General features: G+C 57.2%; 1 protein-coding gene across 2 annotated transcripts in view; it reads left to right on the top strand.

Moving 5' to 3' along the window:
- Positions 1–4731: 4731 nt before the first annotated feature.
- The window catches only part of KCNJ12 (potassium inwardly rectifying channel subfamily J member 12), a 37117-nt gene continuing 15189 nt past the window's right edge, over positions 4732–26659 (top strand). Inside the window, exon 1 of one of the 2 annotated variants that reach the window (XM_040245754.1) lies at positions 4732–4987. The gene's annotated coding sequence lies outside the window, so the exon portion shown is untranslated. Of the gene's footprint in view, positions 4988–26242; positions 26466–26659 lie in introns of those variants that run through there. The other variant, XM_040245755.1, reaches the window with a different exon arrangement.

Here is a 26659-nt window from a genome sequence, read left to right as displayed (position 1 = left end):
CTTGGCCAATTCACTCTCTGTTATCTGGCCTTACAGATCTACCTTTATTTCGGAGTCAGGCCCAGTTCAGAAGACAGGAGATGGAGGCAGACAGCTCCAGCCCTGCCCCCTTTTGAGGAGGGAGGGGTGGGGGGCTGGTCCTGGGGCAGAGGCTCCATAGGTGGGTGAAGGCCCCTGTGGAGACTGCGATGGGCGCAGGCAGTGCCCACTGGGTGGATTATCCCAGCAGGGAGGCCTCCTTGGGGAAAGCAATTTTTAACTGTGAGAGCTGAAGCGACTTCCCTCCCCTCCTCTGTTGCCCTTTATTCCTGTCGGCCTGGACCTGCAGGTCATAGCCCCTCCGGAGGAAGGGAGAAGGTCTTGGACCCCCACGGTTCTGCCAAGGAGGAGGAGAGAGAGGTTCGGGAAGTCTGGGGGTGGTGTGGAGGCCTTGCTGGACTGCTTACCCCCTCAGCAACCCCTTGACGCTAGGAGCAGAGCCCAGGGATTGCTCTAAAGGGGTTCCCACGGCCATGTCTGGAGTCAGTTTTTTGCACTTTCACCTCTGCATTCCTCTGGGAGGGGGTCCTCTCAGGTGGGCTGAGCCCACAGTGGGGCAAACGTGTCCCTAGCAGCCCCTGGGGACAGAGTTCATCAGCCAGCTAATTTAAAGTCTTGGGGCTGGTTCTCATTGGTTGGCTTCAATCACATGTCCACCCCCAACCAATCACAGTAAAGCTCACAGCCAGGCGTGGGTCCCTTGTATTCTGGGCTCACTGTGGTTCCAGCCATCCCTCCAGCAAGCAGGTGGCAGAGGGCACAGGGTTGGCCTGGGTAAGATTCTCAGGAGAGGGGCCCAAACAGTGGGAGGATGTGGACCACCGAGGCCTCCTAAGTGGCCCAGCCAGTACGGCACCTGCCCAGCGGACAGGAAACACTGGACGGAGTGGCCTTCACCCTAGTGCTGCCCCCTGACCTCCAGACAGCTGCAGCCGCGGGGCAGCATGGGGAGGAGGCTGAGTGCAGAGCCCGTGGGAGGGAGACGTCAGCCAGCCCGCTCCAGGCTGAGATCAATGCCTGCTTCCTGACCGGCTGGGCAGGACTCAGTGTCCTGTTTCCAGGGCTGCCCTCCATTCCTGAAGTTCTGTTCTCATCAGATAGATGCTGAGGGTCAGCTCAGGGCCTGCAGGTGCCCGGGGACAGGGGAATGCATGGCCAGGAGCTCCCAGCTGTCTCTTTCTGGACCTCTCCCTGCAGTCATGTCTCCACAGCACTCCTGATAGAGGACCTTAGCCTCAGCCTGCACACCTGTCACATCCTCCCCAGGCAATCACTTCCTACTGTTCTGGGGCTGCGGGCTGTGAGCAGGCTCTCCCTGCCCTCATACAGCTGACATACCTTGGAGGAGACCGACAGTAAACAAGATTCTGCAGAAAGTGGCCTGCTGGGAAGAAAGCAAAACAGGGGAAGGGAGGCTGTGGGCGGGCCTCGCCAAGAGGTGCCCTGAGGTGCCCCTGAAGGAAGAACACCCTGGGAGGAGGGCTCAGCGGCAGAACCAAGCTGGTGGCGTCTGAGGCCTGGAGGGCCAGGCAGTGTGTCGGGAACAGGGAGGCCGAGGGGGCGGAGCACTGGCACTTTGGTTCTCTGTCCCGCCCTGGGTGGCCGTGAGCCCCTTGTATGTTTTGAGGGTTTCCTGCTGAGGAAGGAGAGACCTGGGCAGGTTCCTGGCAGGAGGCAGTTCCTGGGGCTGTGACACGGAGAGGAACCTTGGGAGCTTCAGGCGGCAGCCTGCAGGGCGAGGTACCAGTGAGGCACTGCCTGGTTTCCACATCCCAGTCACCGGTTGATTGACGCTGGTACTGTCATATTAAGATGCCAGTGTGACAGGAGCTGGCAGCTCTGAGCCTGCTGGCCACTCAGCCCAGTAAACCCCAGCCTGCAGGGTCCCCTCCTCACCCACCCCTGCTCCTCATGGCTCTGTGGCCCCAGGAGCAGCCCCTAGTCTCTGGGCCTCACATTTCTCAAATAAAGGAGCGGCTCAGTTGGGCCGAGGGGCTTTTTGCCCTTCTGGCTTGTCTGTGGCTCTGAGAGTGCCCGGCTCAGCAAATGTTTCTTCAACAGCTACTGTGTGCCCCACTCAAGGCTGGGAGGGCCTGGGCCCCACCTGGAGTAGAAGAGAGTATTTCAGAGTAAGGTGTGCTGGGAAGGACTGGCTGTAGCCAAAGGTCCTGCTCATCTCACTGGCTTCTCACACAGCTGTGGGAGGGGGTTTGTTTTACAGAGAAGGAAGTGGGACCTGCCTCACAGGGCGAGCCGAAGTTCTCCTACCTGGCCCTGCTTGGTCCCCTCCACATCAGGAGGTGTGATGCCCCCCTCTGCTGTGGGCAGTGCCCTGGAAGGGCCATGAGCTCTCTGCCCACAGGTAGACAGCGCTTGCATCTGGACATGGGAGTGCCTCCCCAGGGACGCTGGTGACCTCTGTTGCCCAGCCAAGGGCCCATAGTGGCTGCTGGTGGGTGTGATTAGGTTAGGAACTGAGTTCCCACCTGGCAGGCAGGTCAGGAGGGAGTTGCAGAGCCTGAGGAGTCAGGCTTATACCTCTGCTGGATGACCTTGGGAAGATGCCGGCTTCTCTGGGAAATGCTTCTGATAAAGGTTCTGGGGGAGGCTGGGGCCTCGGGGTCCAGCTGAATAGCTCTGAGACTGGCCCTCTGGGTGGGGGCTCTGTACTTGGGGCTGAGGGTGCCCTTGTCCCAAGAACTGCTTGAGTTCGACACAGAGTTGATCCAAGGTATTCCTGTCTAGTCCTCCGCTGAGACCGTTTGCTGGAAGTGTCTCCCAGCTGAGAGGTGTCTTGGCTCCTCTGGGGACCCTGGTGTCTTGGGCCCCTTCCTCCTAGGATAGTACTCTGTTCTCTGTCTTCTGGGAACCTGGGCAGGGGAGGGGGGCGGGGAACTGAGCCACTTCCCTCCTTGGTCACCATGAGGAAGAGGGAGGAAAAGTTTCCTGAGAGCCTTTGGTCCCCAGGGAGCAGGAGAAAACCAGGACACCAAGTGCCAGTGAGCGGGGGGAGGGGCTGTGGCTGGGATCTCCTGGGATGCCCCTTCTCTCTGCTGCAAGCTGTCAAGGCAAGGGCGCTCAGTCTGGGGGCAGATATACTTTTGAACTTGTGAAACAGGGCCAGTGTCGTGGTAACAGTGGAGTGTGGTTGTGAGCCAGCGCTCGGTCAGCGTTCCCCCGTGAGCCTGCCGAGGGTGTTGGGTATGCTTGGTCCTCAGTCCTCACTGTAGCTGCACGACCCAGGCGAGGAGAGTGAGGCACAGGGAGGTGAGGGGATGTCACCACAGCTGGGCAGAAGACCTGGTGTGGCTCCAACTCTGGACAGCCTGGGGTGAGTTTTCTGGGTGGCCTTGGCCAGGACGAACCACCAGCTGCCTGGGGCTAGGAGCCTGGGGCTGGTGGGGCCTGTAGACCGCTCTGTCTGAGCCGCCAGCAATCTGGGCGGTGGCCAGAAAGCCATCCTCCTTGGTTAGAATCCTGCAGCCAGTCTCCCTGCTGTGCAGACACATAATTATATTTCACATTAAAGGGGAAGCTGGAGGCTGAGGGGGCCAGAGAGCTCTTTGAGGCTGCTGCTCTGGGCACAGACCTGTCTCCTTGGCCCAAATCTGTGGCCCCTGAGCTGAGCAAGGGTTCAGACTGGTGATAAAATGGGGTCTCCCTTTTAGGCCAAGGTCCAGCAGGGCAGGTCTGTGTGCCGGGATGAAAGGCCTGGGCCCTGCCAATGGCTGAGAGATCTGAGGCCCAGACAATAGGCCCCAGGAGGCTTGAAGGGCAAGCCTGTGGGAACAGGCTGGGAAGAGGCAGAGGCAGGGGTGGCAAGAGAAGAGGGTCACATGGGGGTCAGGTCCTCCGAGAAAGAGGGCAGGGGGAGGAGCACAGAGAGAAAGCAGGAGAGAGGAAGAGTCAAGCAGAGCACAAGATGAGAGAAATTCTATTAAAGAGGGGGAAATATGAGTGTCCGAGTGTGCACGCCTGGTGTGCAACGGGCAAGGAGTCCATGGGAATGTGCAAGTTGAGATCTGTGCACAGGTGCCCTCCTGCAGCCACCAGCCTGCACGTGGAAGTAGGAGTGCTTATCGCACCTGTGCACCTGCAACCGTCATGTATGTCGCAGCATGCATTCTGCATGTGTGGATCCAGACGCCTGAGCTCGTGTACTTGGCTGTGTGTGCCTTCGCCATGCACCTGTGTGGGTCCCTGGGAGGACATGCCTGCGCCTGTGTGTGTGTATGTGTGTGTGCGCGCGCGTGTGCACGCTCGCGCGCGCGCTCCAGTGCGCAAGTGGCTGGTGGTGTGTCTGTGTGTGGAGGGGGGCCGGGGCCAGGGACGCCCGGTCAGGCCTGGGTCTCGTGGGCGGGGGCGGCGGCGGAGCGGCGCAGAGCGGGAGTGCTCTCGGCTGAGAGTTAGAGTTGTTGCCGAGCTGGGTTCTGGTGACAGCCGGGCGCGGAGCTGGGAGCGCGCCGAGCCTCAGTCTCCTGCCGCCTCCTCGCCCTCCATTCCACTCTCCCCGCCTTCTCCGGGCCTTGCCTCTGCCACCGCCTCCCGGGGAACCGTAGCTGAGGGCGAGCGGCCGGAGCGGGCGTGGAGGCGCGGGGCGCCTGGGCGTAGGGGAGCGCGCCGGGCCCAGCTTGGGATCAGATAGCAGCAGGCGGGGGAGGGGTTGGATCGGCCGCACGAGCCGCCGGACTGAGGGACGGAAGCCAACCGCGCCGACCGGAGCGTGCGCCCCGCGACCGGGGGCGCCGTCCAGGCGCGCGCCCCCGACCCGCGGCTGGACCGGGGCGATCGGCGGCCCAGACGGACGCGCCCCTCAGCATGGAGCGCCCCCGGGGGCTGCCCTGAGGCGGCGGCAGCGATGCAGGCAGCGCGGCGGCTGCCGGGGCCAGGAACAGCCGCCCGGAGCTCGGAGGACGCGGAGCGCGCAGTGCCCAGGGCACTGACCGAGGTAAGCGCCCGGGGGCTCGGTTCCAGCTCCCCGCCGGTCCCCTCCCGAGCCGACCGAGCAAGAGAGGGTGCCGCAGCAGGGCAGGTGGGACGGCGGGCTTGGTTCGTCCTCTCGTTTTCTGTTTTTTCCTTTTTTCCCCCTTTCTCCCCCTCCCTGATGAGCTATCGGAGGAAATGCTGACTGCAAGCTTTTCTCCCCTGCCATGTCTCCAGCCGCCGCCACCAAGGAACTTCGCTTCTTGCTAACCTTCGTCCTGGGGGCGCTCCGGGAAACTTTGAGGCGCCCACGGTCCCCTTCTGGACGACTTGCACGAAAAGATTCGGGAGGGAGCGTGGGAAGGCACTTTCGTGGGCAGCGTCAGTCTTACCCATGACCTTCTCCGGAGACCCCCCGACCGGGGTCGGGATGCGGAGGGGAGCGCGGACTACTGGAGGCCGGGAAAATGCCCCCAGGCCCAAGGGCTGCGGGTCCTTGGAATCGGCTCTCTTTCCCATCTTCTGTGCTTTAATGGAGCAAAAACATTCTGGAAACGGTGTTCTCCGCTGGCGAGTGAGCTAGCCAGCGAGTCCAGGCGCACCTTTTTTTTTTTTTCCTTTGCTTTTAGAAATCGGCCTTGATCGCGGAGCGGGGCGCCTTGGCTAAGAAGCCCGGCGGATTCAGGGCCGGGGTCCCCTCACCGTGCTGCGGTCTGCTCTGGACGTCCTGGGGAGCAGGGAGGGCCCCCGGAGAGAGCAGTTGGGTGCAGAGCTCCTGTGGGGCTTCAGATGGGATTCGAGGCCTATTCTGACGAGTGTGCACATGTCATGTGAATATTTAAACACCTGTGTTCAGAAAGGGAGAGCACAGGAAAGTGTCTCTTTGGAGGTGGTCCTTAGTTCTGCCTCCCCACGGCCTGGATCTGCTAGGACCTGGCCACCCTGCTTCCTGGGCTTCTCATCCTCCCGGAGCACTGCACTGCCTGGGACCCCTGCCCACTTCTTCTCTGCTCTCCCATGCCCAGGACGGGCCCTGGAATAAAGTGCTGGGGACCTCCTGTCCCCCATATCCATGTCCCGTCCCACAGCCCGGGGTTTTCAGGCTCCGTTTCCTGGGAGCACAGAGGCGCCCACACACCGCTGAAATCAGCAGCCGCCTCCTCGAAGGTGTGAACCCAGAAGGTGGTAGCCTCTGGCCTACCCCTCACCTGCTCCCTAGGTGCAAAGGACAGCCAGGCCCTGGCTGCTGCCCAACTTGGACCCCAGCCTCCCCTTGTGCTAGTTTGCTCCTTTGCCGTGCCTCATCACAGGTCTCCGTCCCGACCGCCACCATGTGGCCAGGGAGGGCCAAGGAGGGGACAACCCATGGAGCAGGGGGGTTTCCGGCCTTCCTGCTGCATGCTTCCTCCTCCGTTGTGAGAAGAGCACCCCCACCTCGTGCTGGATTCCCATCCCAAAGAAACTCCCCAGCAAAATCTGCCCCTCAGCTTTCGGGCAGCCCCTCCCTTCCAGGTAGGGGGCTGGGTTTTGGTAGCTCCAGAAAGGGGGCTTCCACCATGTGAGGCCAAGACCCCAAGGGAGAGCAGGGTGCAAGGGAGAGGGGCTTACTTGAGCATCCTTGGGGACAAGAAGGGGGCACCAGTATGCTGGACAGCCATGGGGGCCCTCTTCTCTACTGATGTACCGCTAAGGGCATGCACTGGGCATTCTACAAATGCTGGGTGTTTACAAACACCTGTGTGTGTATATGTTTGTGTGCCTGGTCACGTCCAACTCTTTGTTACCCCATGGGCTGTAGCCTCCCAGGCTCCTCTGTCCATGGGATTCTCCAGGCAAGAATACTGGCATGGGTTGCCACTTCCTTCTCCAAGGGATCTTCCCAACCCAGGGATTAAACCTGGGTCTTCTGTACTGGCAGGTGGATTCTTTACCGCTGTGATTGGGACACACCGGCACATCTGAGTTCCCAGTCCCGGACCTTACCTTGTGCCCCCTGTCCAGGTGAGGGTAGAGCAGAGCCCCCTCCCTAGCCCTGAGTGGGATGGACCTTCCCTTGGTGAAAGGGGCAGATCCTGACTTTGTTGGTCTCTCCCTGGACCTCCTCCCATGCCCGACTGCCATGTCAGACCCCCTTTGGGCTTCAGGTTGCTCAGGAGGGGACCCCCTGAGATATGTGCCTGGTGGAAGGATGTTCAGTGAACTGTGCTGTACTGGGAGGAAAAGGTGCCCAGGGAGGGGTAAGATCTTGCCCAGAGCCACACAGCTTGTCAGGAGCTTGAGCGTAAAACTCCACCTTGCTCTTCCTGGGCCAGAGGGCTGCCCTGTTGGGTTTCCTGTCCCAGGGCCATGCTGTCCCTCCTCTCAAGACTGCCCAGACGGGACAAGGTAACACTGGTGGCCCTGAGGCAGTGAGTAGTAGCAACAGCAGTGATAGCAGGAGCAGCAGTCACAGCGACAGCAGCGCCTGTACTTGTGAAGCACTGGGACCGGCTTGGCTGTGGGCAGATTCCTCTGGCCTGGCGAGGCCTCAGGTGCCCTGGGCCATGGCTGGCAGCACCAAGCATGGCACCCGGAGCCTTGGCACAGTGTCTGGAGTGGAAGCAAATGCACTGTCACTCCCAGAAACCTCTGTGGCCCTTGTCTGGCTCCAGGCAGGAGGCTGCTGGAGCCCCCTCAGGGCCCACCTGAATCCCACTCTTAGCCTGCTGCTCCCAGCTCCAGCTGGCTGTCCTTTGACTGGGTTCACCTGGTGCCCATTGCTGGGCCCCTGCTGGGGCTTTTGCTGTGAGTGACACTGGGCACACCTGCCCCTCCCCTGGGGCTGCAGCTGGAGGCTTGCCACCGCTGACCTGGAGGAGGGGTTGGGGAAGGCAACTCATGGACAGCAAGGGGGTGGAGGCTGGGCTGGCCACTCGGAAGGTGTGGTGGGTGTGGGCTTGGTCCACAGGATGACTGCTCCAGAGGAATTTGGCCGTGTGGTAGGGAGACAGCCAGGGGAAGGCCAGAGATGAAAGAGAGCCAGCCTGAAACTGGGCTGCGGGCAGGGCAGGAGGCTCAGAGGCTTCAGAGAAGCCGTGGGGGTAGGGATGGGATTGGGGGTGGCGGTGAGGCCAGGCTCAGGCAGGCGGGTTTTCCAGAGGATCTGGGGCCGAGAGCAGAATTGGAGCCCTCACTGGGCACTGGCTGAGGGCCCAGCACTTTGCCAGCTGATTTAATTTCCTAATGGTCAGCCAGTGCAGAGGGTGGCAGTAGCTTTTGAGTCCCAGGGAGGCTCCCGGAGAGACTGGAACATGGCTCCGACCCAGAGCCCACCTTCCTGCATCCCCCAGATACCCCGCCCAGATGTGTCTCTGTGCCAGGCTGACTGTGGCGGCTTCTGCATCCAGGGCTGGTCCCCTACAGGGCCTGGTGCCTGCCCGCCATCTCAGCTCCCAGGTTGCTGTGTCCTCAGGGCCTGGTTAAGGCCTCGCATGCAGTAGGAGCTCTGTAAATGTTCAGCGGGTCTGTGTCTGGGCTGCTTTCTCTGCCGCAGAGCCTCAGCAGAAGTGTGCTCCTGGGGTGGAGACTCTGGTGCTCTCTGCTGAGCTGTGGCCTCAGTGCAGTGTCTGGCATACAGAAGGTGATTCATAAATGGGTGTTGAGTAAATGGAGACCCGGCCCTTGCCCTCAAGGATCTCCTTGTTTCGGGAGAGACTTTGGGGCAGACAACTGGGGCAAATGCAGCCGGTGGTCTGACTGTGGCGAGTCACTTCTCCTCTTGGGCCTCAGTCTGTCATCTGTGAAGTGGGATCAAAGCACCAGGCAGGGAGGCTTCTGAGATGCCCAGGACGGGACAGTGAAATGTGAGCCTCTGTGTGTGCCTCTGGGGGGTCCTAAACCAGTTGGGGTGTGGAGTGGAGGGGCTCCGTGGCAGAGGGCGTGGGCTGGTGCTGGGGCTTTTGCTGTGAGTGACACCGGGCACAACTGCCCCTCCCCTGATACCTTCCTCCACTTGAACAGGTGGGGAAACTGAGGCCCAGCGAGGGCAGGCAAGTCGCCTCCCCACTCCACTGCCTCCACTCACCCCACCTGTGTCCCGCTGCTCCGTCTTCCTGCCCAGCTGCTGAAGTGGCAGCTGCAAAGGCTGCATGAGGCTGTGGGGGCCCTGGGCCCCTCATTAGCCTTTAGTCAGGTAGTACCACACGTGGCCCTCTTCGCGTGGCCCCTGGGGTCTGGGCTCTGGACCCTCCTCATCCTGGTCCACCAGGCCCTGCAGACTGGTCCTCCTTGTGCCTTCGCTTCCTCTTCCCCTCAGGCCATCCTGCTGCCTCGCCTCTGCACCTCCAGCACGCAGGCCAGCTCCTGCCCCGACACTCCCCTGCAGATGTCCGCTTGACTCCGCCCTCATCACCTTCAGGTCTTGCCTCTCGGGCCCCTGGGCAAAGCGGTCCCTCATGTTTGTCTTGTTTCCTTTCGGTCTCCCTTGGAGTGTTAGTACCTTGAGTGCTCATCTCCTGAGTTCACCTCTGGGACACAGCCTGGTCCCACCAGCTCACTGTGGCCATGGTCCCCAACTGTGGGGGCATCCTGGGGGAGAGGACGGTGGGACATGCCCACTCTGGGAGTGGGGAGCCTGTGGCCTGAGAGGGACAGCCCCAGCTGGAGGTGGCAGGTCTCTCTAGGAGCAGAGTTGGGGGCAGCAGTTGAGACCCTCTGCCCCTAAAGCCTCCTCACAGCATCTTGGAGGCATCCCTTGGAGAGCTGGGCTGAGTGGGTGAGTAGGGGGGAATGTGGAGGTAGCGAGGTACTGAGCTCTGTGTGTGTGTTTGAACAGCCGATGGCCGAGGTCAGGGAGGGGCTGTGTGCCCCCGCTCCCCGCCCACCTCCTCTCCTTCCAGCTGCAACCCAAGCCCCCTGAGTTGGCTGCTCCAGCCTGCAATTCCCCAGCACTTAAAGCAAAAATAAATCTCTGCCAGCAGCTGGCATTCTGGGTGGTAGCAGTCACGCCACCCCCTGCCCTGACCCTGTGCCTCTGGGCTCTTGGTTCCAGGCCAAGCTGGGCCAGGGGTGCCAAGGGGAGCTGGCTTCATCCGGCCTCTTTCCAGAACTAGAGGTGCCTCTGTGGGTCACTGTCACTGGGAGGGCAGAGGAGGATGGATGCTGGTGACTCCTGTGGGAGCTGGGATCTGGGGGCAGGTGGGGGCTCAGAGGTGGGGCTTCCCAGGGGCCTGGGCCATGACCTTGTGGAGGCAGGGTGTGGGCAGGGCCCTGGAGCCCCTCTCACATGACACCCTCGGGATGGACCCCTGGATCTCGCTATCCTTGCTGGGCTCTCTTTCTGTTCTCAAAGAGCCCTGGAGGTCTCCGATAGATGAGTTTTAGTGACACAGGCCTCGAGGAGCTCAGAATTCAGCACTATTCATTCTTCTGACAATTAAGTCTCCAGCAAGCATCATTGCTATGCCCTGTGCCTGGGGCTGGGGCCTGGGAACTGATGTCTTGATTGGGGGGATAATGAAACAAGTGAACAGACGTTTAAGGAAGCATAGACTTTGTCATATTCTTCTGCTAATTATCACAGCTTTTTATGACAAGAGTGTTACATGCTCATAGTAAAGCATCAGACAATTTTAAGGATAGAAATGAATTTCTTTTTCTCAAACTTTGTCTTCCCCTCACCCCTACCACGAAGCTACATGCACTTGAGGTGACTGTCATTAGAAAACTTTCTGGGTTGTCCGAGTGCTTCACCAGTACATGTCGGCAGCGCCCTGTGTCTCTCTCCCCATCCCTGTTGCCATGTTTCTCATCTTCTATCACTGCTGTCCATGCTGGTGCCCCAGGCCCCATCCCCTGGGGCTTCATCCTATCTCCTTTGATGGTGTTGGGTTGAGGGCTAAGTCAGAGCCTTGGGACCATGGAATCTTAGCTGTGGAATCTAGGAATGCACAGCCACCCAAGTTCCCAGGCTCTGAGTTGTGGTTGTGGCCTCTTTAGGACAGAGAACCTGGAATTGCAGAATTGGTGTATCTTGGCCTTGGGAGGTGTATTGGATCTTTGCTGGGGTACCTCCTTCCTCAGCCCCCTCGGGCAGCAGTTGGAGAATCCAGATCTGGCTCCACCCTCAGAAATCCTGGTTCCAGGGGCCCGGGGTGGAGCCCTGGCTTAGCACCCGTGGGTAGGTCCCCCTGCTGTAGTCAGACCTGGGCTGTCCATGCCTTCTGGGTCTCAGGGACTGTGTGGCCCAGCATGGACAAATGCGAGGCTGAGGCTGGTGTGGTGCCTGACCCCAAAGGGGAAGCACTGGCCAGGTTGCTCCTCTGAGGCCCTGGGGGTGGCGGAGGGGCCAGGGAAACAGGCCTCTGCTGGGGACGGTCACCCTTAATCCACCACTGAGCTTCCTGCTGGGTGCCACCATCACTCCTGTTACCTGGTTTGGAGGAATCAGGACGGTCCCCACCTGGCCCCACTGAGGGCCCCTGGAAAGGGTCTGCGAGGCTGAGTTGAGAGGACAGCCCGGGTGCTCATCCCGAGCCTCAGCAGTCCTCCTTGTGAAGTGGATGTGAGCATCACGCCTCCGTCTGGGAATCTGTTTTCTTATCCCCCTTCTGCTCCAGCTCTGCGGCCAGGGCAGCCAGGGCAGCCTCCTCGCTCCCTGCCCCCAGCCCCTCTGCCATGCAGGCCGGAGGCTAACTGTGCCCATCACCTTGGCCCGCTGTGCCTCAAGCTGTCAGCAGCACCTGCCTGGCCAGGGTGGCCAAGTCCCCCCCACCCCCCCACCCCCCCGGCTCCAGGAGCCTTCAGGACCATTGGAGGGGATGCCTTCAAAAGTCCTTGAGGGCAGCCACAGAATGGCCTGTCCCCTCCCTGGGGGCTTCATAGCAGAGGAGACCCCAGCCACCCTCTTTCTTTCCTCTGCTTGCCCTGCCAGCTATAGCCTCAGGGCACTTGTGGGCTTTGTCCCAATCCTGCGGCAGATGCCCTGACCCTGAGGCTACAGAACGAGGTGGCCAAGCTCTGGGTCCTGTCCTGACCCAGCTGCCCTCCTGGTGGGCCTCTGATCAGACCCTGGGGGAGGGGGTGGGGGGGGCAGCACCCCTGGGAGCTGTGACCTGAGCCTGTGGTCTCAGGCTGCTCATCTGGGAACTGGGAACATGAGGGCAAGTGGTTGAACGAATGAGCACAGCTGCCACGCGTGCACTGCCCTGCGTGGGGCTGCCATCCTGTGGGCGTCAGTCAGCTAGGTCCCAAGCGGAAAATGGAAGCGCGATGGTGGGCAGCAGGGGGGTCTGTACTACTTTCTTCCATAACAAGTCAGAACAGACTGGCGGGCTTAAAACAGAGCAGGCTATTGTCTCTCGGTTGCAGGGCCAGAGTCTGAATTCAAGACTTTGGCAGAGTCGCTTCCTCCTTGAGGCCTCCTGGGGTTCCTTGGCTGGCAGACGTGTCCCTGCCATGTGTCTTCACATGGCCTTCTGCTCCCCGAGTCTTCTCTCCTCTCTAGAGGACACTTGTCACTGGATTTAGGGCCATTTTCCCCTGAGGACTCAGTGGTAAAGAACCCGCCTATCAATGCAGGAGACGTAAGAGACCTGGGTTTGATCCCTAGATTGGGAAGATCCCCTGGAGGAGGGCATGGCTACCCACTCCAGTATTCTTGCATGGAGAATCTTGTGGACAGAGGAGCTTGGCGAGCTACAGTCCATGGGGTCACACAAAGTCGGACATCGCTGAAGTGACTTAGCATGTATGATCCAGGATGATCTCATCTCCAGATCCCTTGCTTAATTATATCTGAAAAGACTCTTTACCTAAATGAACTCACATGCACAGGTACTGGGTGAACACGTAGTTTGGGAGAGCCATCATTCAACCTGGGTATGCTGCCCTGCATCCTGATTTTTTTTCTCCTTTAAGAAAAATATGTAGTTTTTAGCAATGTATCTTGGAGAGAGAAGCATATTCAACATGCTTGGTTTGTGCTACTTACCAGCTGTGTGTCCTTGGGCAGAGTTCTTGACTGTTCTGTGTCTCTATTTGCTCATCTGCAAGTGGAGGTATTGATGGTCCTCCCTCTCATCAGACTGCTGGGAACTCTAAGAGGAAATGGACAGGAGAGATGTAGTAGATGGCACCTTTGATCAGTACGTCCATGAGCAGAATGGTTTTACAGTCGCCCGCACTGCGTGCATTGGGCTGGATTTCTGGTTTGTGAGCAGCCTCATCACCCCACATAACACTGCTGTGATCACCTGGGTCCTGAGGTCCCTGTGCCAGGACCATGCAAGCAAGAAGTCCGCATGTAGCCCTGCCGGGTCAGAGGGCCTGCTCCTTGGCAACTTTTAGAGCCGCTAGCAATGTGCCCTCCAGGGTGGGTGCTGCCCTGACCCTCGGAGAAAGGATGAGACTCTGTCCTTGTCAGCGCCTCCATGGGCACCTTTCTTGTTTTAGAGCCAGAGGAGCTTTTCTTCCTGTTGAAATACCTTCCTGTGGTTCCCTTCCTGGCTGCTGCTAGCTCCTGCTGAGCGGTTATTTCCTTAACCTTTGTCCTTCCCCAGGTTGAGGTCTTTCCCGGGGCCCCTGCCACATGTGGCACCCTTTCTCATCCTGGTGGGTCCTCATGGTTAGACCCAAGGATGGTGAGCAGCTGCCCTATTTCCAGATGCCAACACTGAGGCTCAGAGAGCCCAGCCTCTCGCTTCTAATAGTTCATCTGTACCTGGAGCCTGCAGGGCCTCCCCAGGTGTCTTGGTTTCCCTGCAAGCCTGCTGTCACTGGAGGGAGAAAGTTGGGTTTCAGTCTTCCTGTGCCCCCGTCCTGGCTGCATCCCTAGGCTGCCAGGCAGAGTCCCTTTGGAGATGGCTGATGTGCTGTTGAGCCGCTGGGATCTGCTGGCCTGAGGTTGCTGCCCTGGGAGCTTGGGTTTCCTCAGCCCCCTCCCTTGGCTGCTGGTGACCATCAGGATATTTTGGATGCTTCAGCAAAATGCCTGCCTTGGCAGTGACTTCAGCAACCCGTGGTGTCACTGGGTGCCTTTATTTCTCAGGAAGTGCTCTGATGTTTCACTGAGACTCGGCACCCAAAGATGATAATGAAGATGACTGTTTACTGTGTGTTCTGGTTCCAGGCACTGCGCACAGTGCTCTCCTGAACTTTGTCTCATTTAATTCTCAAATGTACTGGCTGAGAGAGGGGCAGGGATTGAGAGATGAGGCACCAAGAGAGGCAGGCGGCCAGGTGGAGAAGCGCCGAGGCTGGAGGAGGCCCCAGGACCTTCCAAAGACATGAGGTCCTGTAGGAAGGCCACGGGTCCTGCTGGGTTCTCCCCTGAGGGAAGGCTGAGACCTGGGCTGAGGATCCAGGTGCAGTGTTGGGCATGAGCCAGTTTGGCCTAGATTTAAGTAGGGCTGCCCCTTGCCCTGTCTGTGGCTCCAGGCAAGCAGCTTCACCCTTCTGAGCCTCACTATTCTGAGAAACAGGGCCAAGTCTGCCCTTTCAAACGTGATTCTGTGTGCCAGGTTTTAGGAGTATTTCAGAAGCCTAGATGGTGAAGGGTTCTTAGCGGCCTGTCCATTTTGCCAGTGGGAAAATTGAGGCTCAAGAGGAGGAGGGGCTGAATGACCTTCCCCCAGCCATCCCCTGAGACCTCAGCCACAGGACTTGGGGCTGGTCCAATCTCCCTCATCTTTACTCCCACAAAACTAGGATAGGAAGACAGGTCATTGTTTGAGCAACTGCTCTGTGCTGAGAGGCTCATGCAAGGGAAAGATTTAGGCCAGGGCCCTGCTAAAGCTATCAGGGTAAGGATCAGGCCTCCTTTATCCTTTCCTTAGGCAGAAGTGAGGCTCCCATCTCTCCATCAGCCCCTTGTCCTGGGAGCCCCGACCCCTCCCAGGGCTGAGTTCTGTGCTTCTGCATAGGTGGGCGCATTGGACTTTCCACAGACCTTCCCAGGAGTGCTGCTGAGAGGCTAGGATGCAAGGGCCCAGCAGAGCTGCTTGGGGTGGAACAGCGCTGCCCATCGACCCATCCCCCATCCACTTCACTTTGGATCAAAGTTAAATGAATTCACGTGGCCTGAGTAGAAGTCCTCAGCAAGGACGGGCTGGTGGAGCAAAGAAGGTACCTCGGGGGAGGGGTGTCTGGCCCTGGCCCCACGGAAGGCTGTGGTGGCGCCCGTGCCTCCCAGGGTGAGTGTGCAGCCAGTGGAACTTAGAGAGCCCTTCAGAACCATCCCTGGTGCCCTGGTCCCCTGCCGCTTGCTTCCTGAGCCCACCCTGTCCCTCCTGGACATGCAGGAGACGAGATTTAAAGGGCATGACCCTCTGCTGCTCTGGTGCTGCGTGGACCCCTCTCTTGCTCTGGTCCCAGACCCACCTCCTCCCTCTCCATCCAGAAGCTGCTATCTCGGTCCTGGGGCCCTGCCTCCCCTCTAGGCTCCTGGACTCTCAGCCGACAGTGTGGCCGCCCCATTACTGAGAAAATTGAAGAGGCGCCTTCCACTTGCTCCCACTGCAGCTCCCACCTCCCGCCACCTGCACCCCTTCACCACAGCTGCCTCCCTTCCCTGTGACTCCCCACCTCCTGCCACCTGCATCCCTTTATGCTGCCTTCATCCCTTTCCTGTGACTGGATTGTTGTGCTCCACGTGCACTCGGCCCCTCCGCTCTCAGCCACCCAAGGCCAGCGCTGTGGCGTCTCCCTCTCCCTGCTAGAGCCTTTTCTACGTGCTGCACCGGTTCCTTCCTGAGGTGGCCACTGAGGGCCTGCCGTGGGCTGACGCTTCCTCCAAGCACCAGGACATACCAGGGGAGGAAACAAAGCCCGGCCAACATCTGTTTGTAATACAAATTCTCAGTGAACTAGGAATCGAGGGAAACTTTCTCAACTTGCTAAAGGCACCTACAGAAATCTAGAGCTGACATCCTACGGTGAATGAGATGCTAGTGGGAACGATGAGAAACTTCCCACTAGGATCAGGAACAAGGCAAGGAAGTTGTCTCTCATGACTGCTTTTCAACATCTTACTGGAAATCCTGGCTAAGGAGGTAAGAAAAGGAAATAAAAGATATACACACTGGGGAGGAAGACATAAAACTGTCTCTACCCGCAAATGACATGATCATCTGTGTAGAAAATCTGAAGAAATTGACACAAATGCTCCAGAAAGTATTTCCGTGCTCCGTGCTAAGTTGCTTCAGTCGTGTCCGACTTTTTGCGACCGATCCCATGGACTGTAGCCCACCAGGCTTCTCTGTCCTTGGGATTCTCCAGGCAAGAGTCCTGGAGTGGGTTGCCATTTCCTTCTCCAGAGGATCTTCCCGACCCAGGGATCTAGCCCATGCCTCCTGTGTCTCCTGCACTGACAGGCAGGTTCTTTACCACCCAGCCACCAGGGAAGCCCATGGAACTGTTTAGATTGGTGCAAATGTAATTGCAGTTTCAGATGTGAATTTTAAATCATTATACCTAGGTTCAAACACATCTTGATTACTCAAAATAGGAACCATTACAATGAATACATTTTTGCCAACTAGAAATAAGGAAATCAGTGTGTTTATTCCTGTAGCGTAAAAACCCATGTTTTGGGATTATATGAACTCTTGGAAAGCATTTTCTGCCTCCTGCTGGTTGTGGAAGTGTTTTCCCTGTAAAAAGCTGTCGAGAAGCTTTTAGAAGTGGTAGTTAGTTGGCGAGAGGTCAGGTGAATATGGCGGATGAGGCAACACTTCGTAACCCAAGTTGTTTAACTTTGGAAGTGCTGGTTGTGTGACATTCAGGCTCGTGTTGTCGTGGAGAAGAATTGGGACCATTCACTTGACCAGTACGGCTGCAGGCATTGCAGTTTTGGGTGCATCTCATCGATTTGCTGAGCATACTTCTCAGATTTAATGGTTTCACCAGGATTCAGAATGCTGTAGTGGATCAGATGGGCAGCAGACCACCAAACAGTGACCGTGACCTTCTTTTGGTGCAAATTTGGCTTTGGGAAGTGCTTTGGAGCTTCTTATCGGTCCAACCACTGAGCTGGTCATCACCAGTTGTCATGTAAAATCCGCTTTTTGTCACATGTCACAATAATCTGATAGAGAAATGGTTTGTTGTTGTTGCATAGAATAAGAGAAGATGACATTTCAAAATGATTTTTTTGGTTTTGGTCAGCTCATAAGACACCCACTTATTGAGCTTTTCATCTTTCCAATTTGCTTCAGATGCTGAATGACTGTTAATGGTCGACATTGAGTTCTCCAGCAACTTCTCATGCAGTTGTGAGAGAATCAGCTTTGATGATCGCTCTCAGTTGGCTGTTGTCAACTTGCGATGGCGGGCCACTATGCTCATCTTCAAGGCTCCCACCTCCTTTGCAAAACTTCTTGAGCCATCCCTGCACTGTACCTTTGCTAGCAGCTCCTGGGCCAAATGCACTGTTGATGTTGCTAGTTGTCTCCACTGCCTTACGACCCATTTTGAACTCAAATAAGAAAATTGTTTGAATTTTCTTTTTGTCTAACATCATTTCCATAGTCTAAACTACATATAAAATAAATAGCAAGTAATAAGTCATTAGAAAAAAAATAAATCAAAATATGTGCATTAAAATGATGTATAACATAACCACATTTATTTATTTAAGAATGTATTCCAATATCAGATGGCGAAGGTTAACAATGCAAACTGCAATTACTTTTGCACCAACCTAATAATAAGCAGTTAAAGCAAGGTTGCAGGATACAAGGTTAATGTGCAAAAGTCAATCACTTTCATATACACTAGCAGTGAACAAGTGAAATCTAAACTAAAATCACAATACCATTTGCATGAGCACCCCCACAACGAAACTGTGCTGTGCTCAGTTGCTCAGTCGTGTCTGCCAGGCTCCTCTATTGACAGGCATTTTCCAGGCAAGAATACTGGAGTGGGTTGCCATGCCCTCCTCCAGGGAATCTTCCTGACCCAGGATCGAACCTGGGTCTCCTGCATTGCGGGCAGATTTTTCACCTTCTGAACCACCAGGGAAGCCCATGAATACTGGAGTGGGTAGCCTATCCCCTCTCCGGGGGATCTTCCTGACCCAGGAATAAAACTTGGGGCTTCTGCATTGCAGGTGGATTTTTTACCTGAGCTACCAGGGAAGCCCTCAAAGAAACTACCTAGATATAAATCCAACAAAACTCTGATGAATGAAATCAAAGAAAAGCTAAATAAATGGAGAGATATTCCATGTACATGGATAGGAAGACTCAATATTGTTAGATGTCACTTATTCCCAGCTTGATCTATAGGTTCAATGTATCCCAATCAAAATCCCAGGAAGTTATTTAGTAGATAGCAGCAAACTAATTCTAAAGTTTATTAGAGAAGTGAAGGACCCAGAATAGCCAACTATTGAAGGAGAAGCACAAAGTTGTAGGACTGATGCTAACTGACTTAAAGACTTACTATAAAGCTACAGTAATCAAGACAGTGTGGGATTGGCAACAGAACAGACAGATAGATCAATGAAGCAAAATAGAGAGCCCAGAAATAGACACACACAAACATAGCCAACAGATCATTGACAGTGGGGCGAAGGCAGTACAGTGGAGCAAGGATAGTCTTTCAACAAATTGTGCTGGAGCCACTTGGATGTCCACATGCAAAGAACTTAATCTGGACACAGACCACATTACCCTTCACCACACGGGTCATAAATGTAAATGTAAGGCACAGAGCTATGAAACTCCTAGAAGATAGTGTAGGAGAAAACTAAGATGACCTTGGGTATAGTTAACGGCTTTTTAGATGCAATATCAAAGGCATGATCCATGAAAGAAATAATTGACAAGCTGGATGGACTTCATTAAAATTAAATGCTCTGGGAAAGATGATGTCAATAGAATGAGATGGCAAGCTTCAGACAGGGAGAAAATATTTGCAAAAGACACATCTGATTAAAGGCTGTTATCCAAAATAAACCAAAAACTCTTTAACACTCAGCAATAGAGAACAAATGACAGACGACAGAAAACAAATGGACCAGAGACCTGAACAGATACCTCAGCAAAAGAAGGTATAAAGATGGCAAGTAAACATATGAAAAGATGCTCTATGTCATTTATCTGCAGGGAAGGGTAAGTTAAAACAACAGTGAGACACCACTCCATACCTTTAGAAGGGCTGGCGAGGAGGTGGAGCAACAGGAACTCTCATCACTGCTAATGGCATACAAATGGTACAGTCACTTTGGAAGACAGTTTGGCTGTTTCTTATAAAACTCAACATACTTTACTGTATGACCCAACAGTGATACCCCTTGGTATTTACCCAAGGAAGCTGAAAACTTATATCCACACAAAACCCTGCATGCAGATGTTTCTAGCAGCCTTATTGGTTATTGCTAAAACCTGGAAGCAACCAAGATGTCCTTCAGTAGGTGATGGATAAATAAACTGTGGTCCACCCTGACAGTGCAGTATCCTTTAGTGCTAAAAAGAAACCAGCTTTGAAGCCATGAAAAGATATGGAAGAACCCAAATGCATACTTAGCCATACGCACGAAAGAAGTGAAAGAAGCCAGTCCTGAAGGCCTGCATGCTGTGCTATGTGATTCCAGCTACCAAATGTTCTAGAAAAGGCAGACCTATGGACAACAGGCAGGTCAGTGGTTGCCAGGGGTGGAGAAGGGGACATGGATAGGCAGAGCACGGAGCTTTTAGGGCGGCGAACCGTTCTGTGTGATACTGTCATGGCAGATACAAGTCTTGGTCCATTTGTCCAAACCCACAGGCCGTACAGCACCACGAGTGAGTCCTGATGTAACCTGTGGACTCTGGGTGATGCTGACGGGCCCAGGCAGGGCCATGGGTCATAGAGAAGGTCCTGCTCTATTGCGGAACACTGATGACGGGAGGCTGTACGTGTGCGGGGTCAGCGTAAATGGAACTCTCTATTCCCTCCCCTCAATTTTGTTGTAAAGCTAAAACTGCTCTAAGAAACACTCTTGAGGAAAAAGGGAATCCCGGCCCTCACATGTCCACAGGCGACTGAGTTTGTGACCAGAGGACCTGTGAGAGGGCAGGGTCGTCTGAGCAGAGATCCATGTGGACTTGGGGAGGAACCAAGAGGGGGCCTGAGGGGGGCGGGGGTGGACGCTGCTCACCGGGTCAGGTGTGTCAGGCTGCGACTGGGTTCATGTCTCTTTCGTGTGTGCCCTTATATTTGGTGTGTGCCCTCGTAGGAGTGGATCGCGGTGAACTGAGGAGCCCCCGAGCCCCGTGTCGCTGGGAGTGCGATAGAGTCACGTCGCCCACTCCAGACCCAAGTCGAGCCATGGGAACCCTGGGTTCCACAGGCCTGGCATACAGTAGGCACTCAGCGTGTGCTCACTTCAGGGGCACAGTTGTGGACGTGTGTATGCCCTACAGTGCCCAGTCCCCCAGGCGTGGGCTCCCCAGGGAAGGGTGGGTTCGCCTGCTGCAGGGAGGGCAGAAAGGCAGGCAGGGGACAGAAGCCCCTCCTGTGGCACCCCTCAAAGGCTGCAGCTGCTCCAGTGGGAGGCGGGGGCCCAGCTGGCCCCCCACCCCCTAATCAGCCTGTCAGCACTGAGGAGCTGGCAGGAGCTCCCATCAGCACTATGCTGGTGGCTGGATCTGGAGGGAGGCCAAGCCACCTGGCTCCCCTTGGCCCGGGGGGCGGGTGCTGTGGGAGTGCAGGGTCTCACGGACCACCACCCTCCTTTCTGTGTCCCCCTGCCTACAGCACAGCATCCTCAGAGGGTAGAGCCCAAGCAAGTGGGTTCAGAGGGTAGGCTTGGGTCAGGGTTGTAGACAGGGTCAGGCTGTGTGAATGGCAAACAGTGTGGACGGCCAGTGAGCAGGAGGGGTGCTTGGCGGTGTGTTCCGTGGCTGCCCAGGGCCGTGACTGTGTGGAGGGTTGTGTCTGAACGTGTAAGCAGGAGTGAGGGGTTCGTGCACTGTGACAGTGATGTGGATGCAGCCAGTGGGGCAGGTGGGGGAGCTGTGCCACTGCGTGTGTGCAGCACCTGAGTGTTGTGCCCAGACCCTCAGTAACTTTTAGGTCCCAGTGCCTTCTGTCATCCCCGGCCTGCACTCTGTCCCAGCACCTCCCCAGCTCATGGGTTTTCTGACCCCGTCACCTCTCCACCCCTCTCCCCAGCTGCAGGGAGGGCGGGCTCCTGGGTCTCGGGAAAGCATGCTCCTGGAAGCTCCTGCTGCCTTGGGCTTTCTAGGTGTTGATGCATGGCTTCCCTGAGGCGACCTCAGGAGGTGCCAGTGCTCTTCTTAGCCCATTTACAGAGGAAGGCATGAGGCTCAGAGGAGGTTGGGGACTTTCTGGGGCCTGAGGTGCCCCCTCTGAGCCTCTGTCTAGAAGTCTGGCTGTGGCTGACAGAGTAGCCTTCGGAAGCCTGGCTTCAGGGCCCCAAATGGTCTGTCCCCACATCCCTGGCTATTTTCAGGGCCAGCCTGCTCACCTCACCTCCATGCTGCCCTTGCTCATGGGCACAGAGTCTCTGCAACTCCCTGCCTTTGTGCCAGGCCTGGAGCCTCCTCTTCTTTGCTTATGGGGCCATCACAGTCTGCTGGCTGTTAACCTGGTGCCAGGACCTTTAATGCCCCTCTGGGGGCCTGAGATCCCTGAACCGGTGACCTGTCAATAGGAGGTGGAGGCCTGAGTGGCAGGAGGCTGGTGGACCCTGGACAGTTAGGACCCCCTACCCTTCCTTCCACACCTGATGGCTGAGTGCCCTCTGCCGGGTCCTGGGCTTATCTCTACAATCCATTATACAGAGCAGGCTGCAGAGACCCAAGTGCAGCCTCCAGGTGCCTCCTGCTCCACCTTCCAGCCTCCACGTCTCCACTGAGGGCCTACATTGGGGCTAGAATGTGGCTTCCCTAAGCTCGGGGCTGGGAGTGCCACCAGGGCTCAAGGGGGCTGTTGCCATTGCTGGTCACAGCCCACATGGTCTTCAGCATTCAGAGGCCACCTTTCTGTGCTTCAGTTTCTTCTGATGTCAAAGCAAGACTCTTGGGAGGCTTAAGGGAGAGCATCGAGATAAAGTCCTGGTGGACGTGCACACTCATTTCTGGTTCTGCACACAGATGTCAGCCCTTGCTCCTGCCCGGCACTGTGCTGGGTGACTCCAGTGATGAATCAGATCCAGAAGCTTGGGATACCTAGTGTGGCCACGGTTTGTGTGATACAAAGAAACCCCAGGCTGCCAGTGGGAGCTGCTGGGGTTCAGCATTGCCAGAGACAAACCATCGGAAAACGTGCATTCATCTTCTTTCCAGAAACTCTTTCTAGGCTGTGCTGGGGCAGCAGAAAAGGGCTGCCTGGACATGCTCGAGGACTCCTGGGGCCTGGCAGGCCTGGAAACAGACCATGAGCGCACAGCATGGCCAGTGCTGGAGTGAGTGGGTCCCTCCTGCTGTCCCCCTGGTGCCTGGCACAGAAATGCTGCTGCTGCTCATGATGGTGGTGGTGGTTACTCTTCTCTAGGCTCTTTATGAACTTGTCAGTCCTCAAAGCCGTCACATCTGAATGCCCGCACACTACAGATGGGACCCGAGGCCCTGAAAGGCCAGTGACCTGCCCAGGGTCTGGCCTCATCTGACCTGCAACCCTAGGATTGCACGTAGTCGGCACACAGGCAGGGTAGTGGACTGGCTGGGGGAGGGTAGGGAGGGGCCGTGCCCTGTGGCTGGGGCACTGCGGGCCCTCACTGGGCCCTGGAGGGGAGGCCCAGGTGGAGGTGTCCCTCAGGGGTGTCTGCTGCCCTGGCCTTGGGGTTGAGTGGAATGAGAAGCTGTTTGGCTCTCAGGCGCTTGCTGAAGCTGAAGTGGAGTCTGGCACACACCTGGACAGGCCTGTGGGAAGGCAGGGAGACCATGGCTCAGAGGGGCTGCCAGGTGCCTAGACATGCAACCAAGGAGTCAGAGATGGAATTTGAGCCCAGAACTGGCACACTGCAAAGCCCATGCAGCTCTGTAGCTCGCAGGTGGGCTGTTTCCCACTTTGCAATCGTCAACATGAAAGGCTACTCTGTGGCCACAGGCTGAGAGGTGACTGTGAAGGCCCAGCGCTGGGCCCCACATCCCGAGGGCCCAGCCCCTCTCGAGGGCCTGCTGCACCTGTCTTACAGATGAGGACACTGAGGCCCACACTGCATTTCGGTAGCCAGAGTTCTAGCTGGCTCAGTTCCCAGGGTCTCAGGAGAAGCCAGGGATTACGGGATGCCTGGGGGATGGGCAAGGGATTCCCGGAATCCCCCATCCAGTGCTGCTGTGGCCTACTGAGGGGCCCCTCGCCTGTGAGGGTGATGGTCAGAGGTTAGCAGTAGGATGCCAAGCCTCTTCACACTTGTCCCTGTGTTGACAGCTGGGCCCTTGGAGGCACCAGAGCCCGGCAAACTGGCCTCCACAGCTGTCTGGAAGGTGGGCTGGGTGTTGAGGCAGGGCCACCTCGCAAGGTGAAGGGGCCCCACATGGCTTCTGCTTCAGGTAGCAGTGGGGAGTGGCTATGCTGGGCCATTCTCTCCCCTCGGGGGCTGCCCCCTGCAGGCACTGGAGGGTCACCAGGGCATGGATTGGGGCACATTACCAGGCAGGGTCATGTGTCTGGCTTCCCTTCCTGGATGCATGACCGTGAGCAAGTCCCTTCACCTCCCTGAGCCTTAGTTTCCTCTTCTGTAAAACAGGAATCGTAATGAGTCCCTCGCCTCTGGGACTCAACTGGGGAGGTCTGTGCTGTGCAGCGAAGGCCCAGGTTTTGGGGGCGGCCTGGCAGGGGTTTTGTCCCCAGCTCTGCGTCTTAACAGGCTGTGTGGCCTCGGAGAAGTCACTTTAGCTCTCAGCTTCCTTATCTGCCCGCTGGGGACAGCAGCAGACCCTACCTCAAAGGGCTTTCTCAGGACGCAGTGAGCAGGCAGGGCAAAGCCCCTGTAGCTGTGAGCGGAGGTCTGGCCCAGGCTCCTGAGCAGAGTGTGTGCACCTCGACTCCGCCTGACGCTGCTGGGTGGCTGCCTGTGGGGAGCGGCGCCCGGCTGGTTCCGTCTGATGAGATATAAATAGCGGGCAATGTTTGCGAGCAAGGATCCGCCTCCCTCCCCAGCCGGCAGGGCAGCGAGGCTGACGAGCTGGTCGTGGGGACGGGAAGGGGACGGGAGCTCGTGAATAAATCATCACACGACCCGGCTTAGTGCCCCGGCCTCAAGGCGGCGGTGCAGTTAGCGCCTCAACAGGCGGGAGAGGGTGACGCGTGCGGCTCGGCCCAGCGGCCCTGATGTGCCTGGCGTCTGGAGCGCCCTCTTCTGGGGCCCGGTGAACCTGCAGGGCGGCCCCACCCAGTCCCTGTCCCTGCCTGCTGCCTTCCCCGGTGGACTCCCCGGTCTCCGAAGGGACCCACACCACGGACTGTCTGCCCACTGGGTCGAGCACTCGTGTCCTGGCTCTGGCAGCCCTCACTGGCTCAAGGACAGACAGGCCAGGTTGCGAATGGAGCCTGGGCCAAGCCTGGCCCTCTCAGCCCTCCTGCTCCTCTTGTGTTCAGTGGTTTGATTTTTTTTTTCTGGGAACCAAGGCCGCCCCAGCTTAGCCAGCTCCTGCCCCATTACCAGGGTGACCAGGCCAGCCATAGCCTTCACCCCACAGCTGCAGCCAGGGTCAGGTGAGGGACTTCAGTGCATGCACATGCATGTAGCCTGAACATGTGTGCATGGCTATGTCACACCTCCTACACACGTGTGTACACACAGCTCACACATACAGATACACGCGTGCAAGAACAGACACATGGAGACTCACCCCATGGTGTCCAGCCCTGGCGTGATGGAGGCACAGATGTGCCTTCGTGAGGACACAGCCCAGGCCCTTTTGCTGGTGTTCCCAGAGGAGCAGGGGTGTGGACGCTCCCCGGTCAGTGTGTGAGCTTTGTTCCTCGTGCCCTGGTCTCTGCATGAGTGCCACCTCTGGCCACGCAGCTGCGTGATGAACACAGCACCCTGTCTCCTGGCTGCTGCAGCCTCCAGCTCCCACAGCACCTGCTTCCAGCTGCTGTCCTTCTCCGGTCACCTCCCAAAACCTCCACTCTAGATCTGTTTCTGGGGAAACAAACTGGGGCCATGTGCGTACACACTCTGACGCTCCTGGAGTCACACGCACCCACACCCCAGGCTGTCTATGCAGGATGTGTGCACATGTGTGTGCATACGTTTGTGTGCTGGACTGGGGTCTGGGCACTGTGTGTAGACTAACAGGCAGGCAGTAGAACTGGGTCCCTTTCACAGATCTGGAAATGAGACAGAGATTAGTCATATAAACATGTAGCTCAGATGTAGAGGAGGGTAGGCTGGAGCCGGTGAGGCCGGGACCGTGTGTAGGACTCCCTAGCCCCGGCCTCTGGCAGTGCTGATGGTGCAGATGAAGGCAGGAGCAGCCTCCATCCCTTGGGCTCTGGTCATGGGCCCCAGCCCCTGGGTACGCACAACCTCTCCAGGATGTCCGGCCTGAGGATGGCACTGACTAGCCTGTAGCCTTGGGGCACTGTATTCTATCTCTGACCCTGTTGCTTCCTCTTGGGGCAGTTTCAGGATTGTTGAAAGGTGCACACAGTTGGTGCTAAATAAAGTTCCAGGTAGGAGAAAGCTCTTCCTGGGGCTCTCAGTGGCCACTCTTCCCGCTCTTGGGGAAACTGCCCCCACAATCTACCTCGTCTTCCTGGGCACAGGCTCAGAGAGGGCCAGTGGCTCAAGCCACACAGCACAACAGGGCCTAATATGGTCCAGACTCCAGGCCCCTGTCCCCTAGTCTTGGGCTCTCTGCAGCCCCTGGCCTCCCACAGTACTGGTTTGCCATGAAGGAGAGGCACCTGGGGAAAGCTTCCTGAGCCCCTTGGAGAAAACTGGTTTTTCCTGGAGACATCTGGGCCAGACATGTGGTCAGTGCCCGAGTCTTGGTTTCCATGGCCCTGAATCTGGACTCCAGTGATTCCTACCCAGCTCTGGGTGGACCAGCTGTGTGACCCTGGGCATGGTGCTCACCCTCTCTGAGCCCCAGTCTGTTGTGACTATCCGAAGGAACCGTAGTGTGAATGGAAGTAGCCCATGTCACAGTGTCCACATGGGTGCACAGTTCCAGCTGTTAGGCTTGGAAAAGCATCTGTGGTGGAGGCCAGTGTGAGGCTGTGTGGGTCAGAGGGTCAGACGCCCTCTAGCTTGCTGCCTTGCCACCCTGAGCCTCAGTTTCCTCGAGCAAGGCAGGACGTGGGAGCGTTTCCTCCAAAAGCCATTTCTGGGGCGTGGATTGTTCTTACTGCTGGCAGATGAGAAAGAGGAGGCTCAGGTGCCCCAGCACACGCAGCTCTAGCCTTGCTGCCTCCCTCCAGTGCCTTGAGCACATGGAGCAACATCCCAGCCTCAAGGTCTTTGTCCTTGCTCATATTTCCAAGAACGCTGCTGTCTCCTCCTGCAAGCCTCAAGTCACTTGTCACCCCCGCAGAGAGGTCTTCCTCTGCCCACTCTGCTTCAGGTATGACTCGGTTCTTTCCTCCCCAGCATGGTTTTTGTCTGCCTTGCCCCCACGCAGTCTTGGCCCTGAGCACCGTGTCTGCATACAGCGGAGGCCCAGGCGGTGTCTGCTGAGTGAGTGAATGCCCCGTCCGTCGAGCAGGTGGAGGCCCAAGGCCTCGGCTGTGCTCCTGGAGCCCAGCTCTCCAGAGGATC

Source organism: Oryx dammah, unplaced genomic scaffold, assembly GCF_014754425.2.
Source record: "Oryx dammah isolate SB20612 unplaced genomic scaffold, SCBI_Odam_1.1 HiC_scaffold_8, whole genome shotgun sequence".
In the NCBI taxonomy this organism is placed as follows: Eukaryota; Metazoa; Chordata; class Mammalia; order Artiodactyla; family Bovidae; genus Oryx; species Oryx dammah.
Note: the sequence above shows the minus strand (reverse complement) of the source record. Positions and strands in the feature narration are given on the sequence as shown.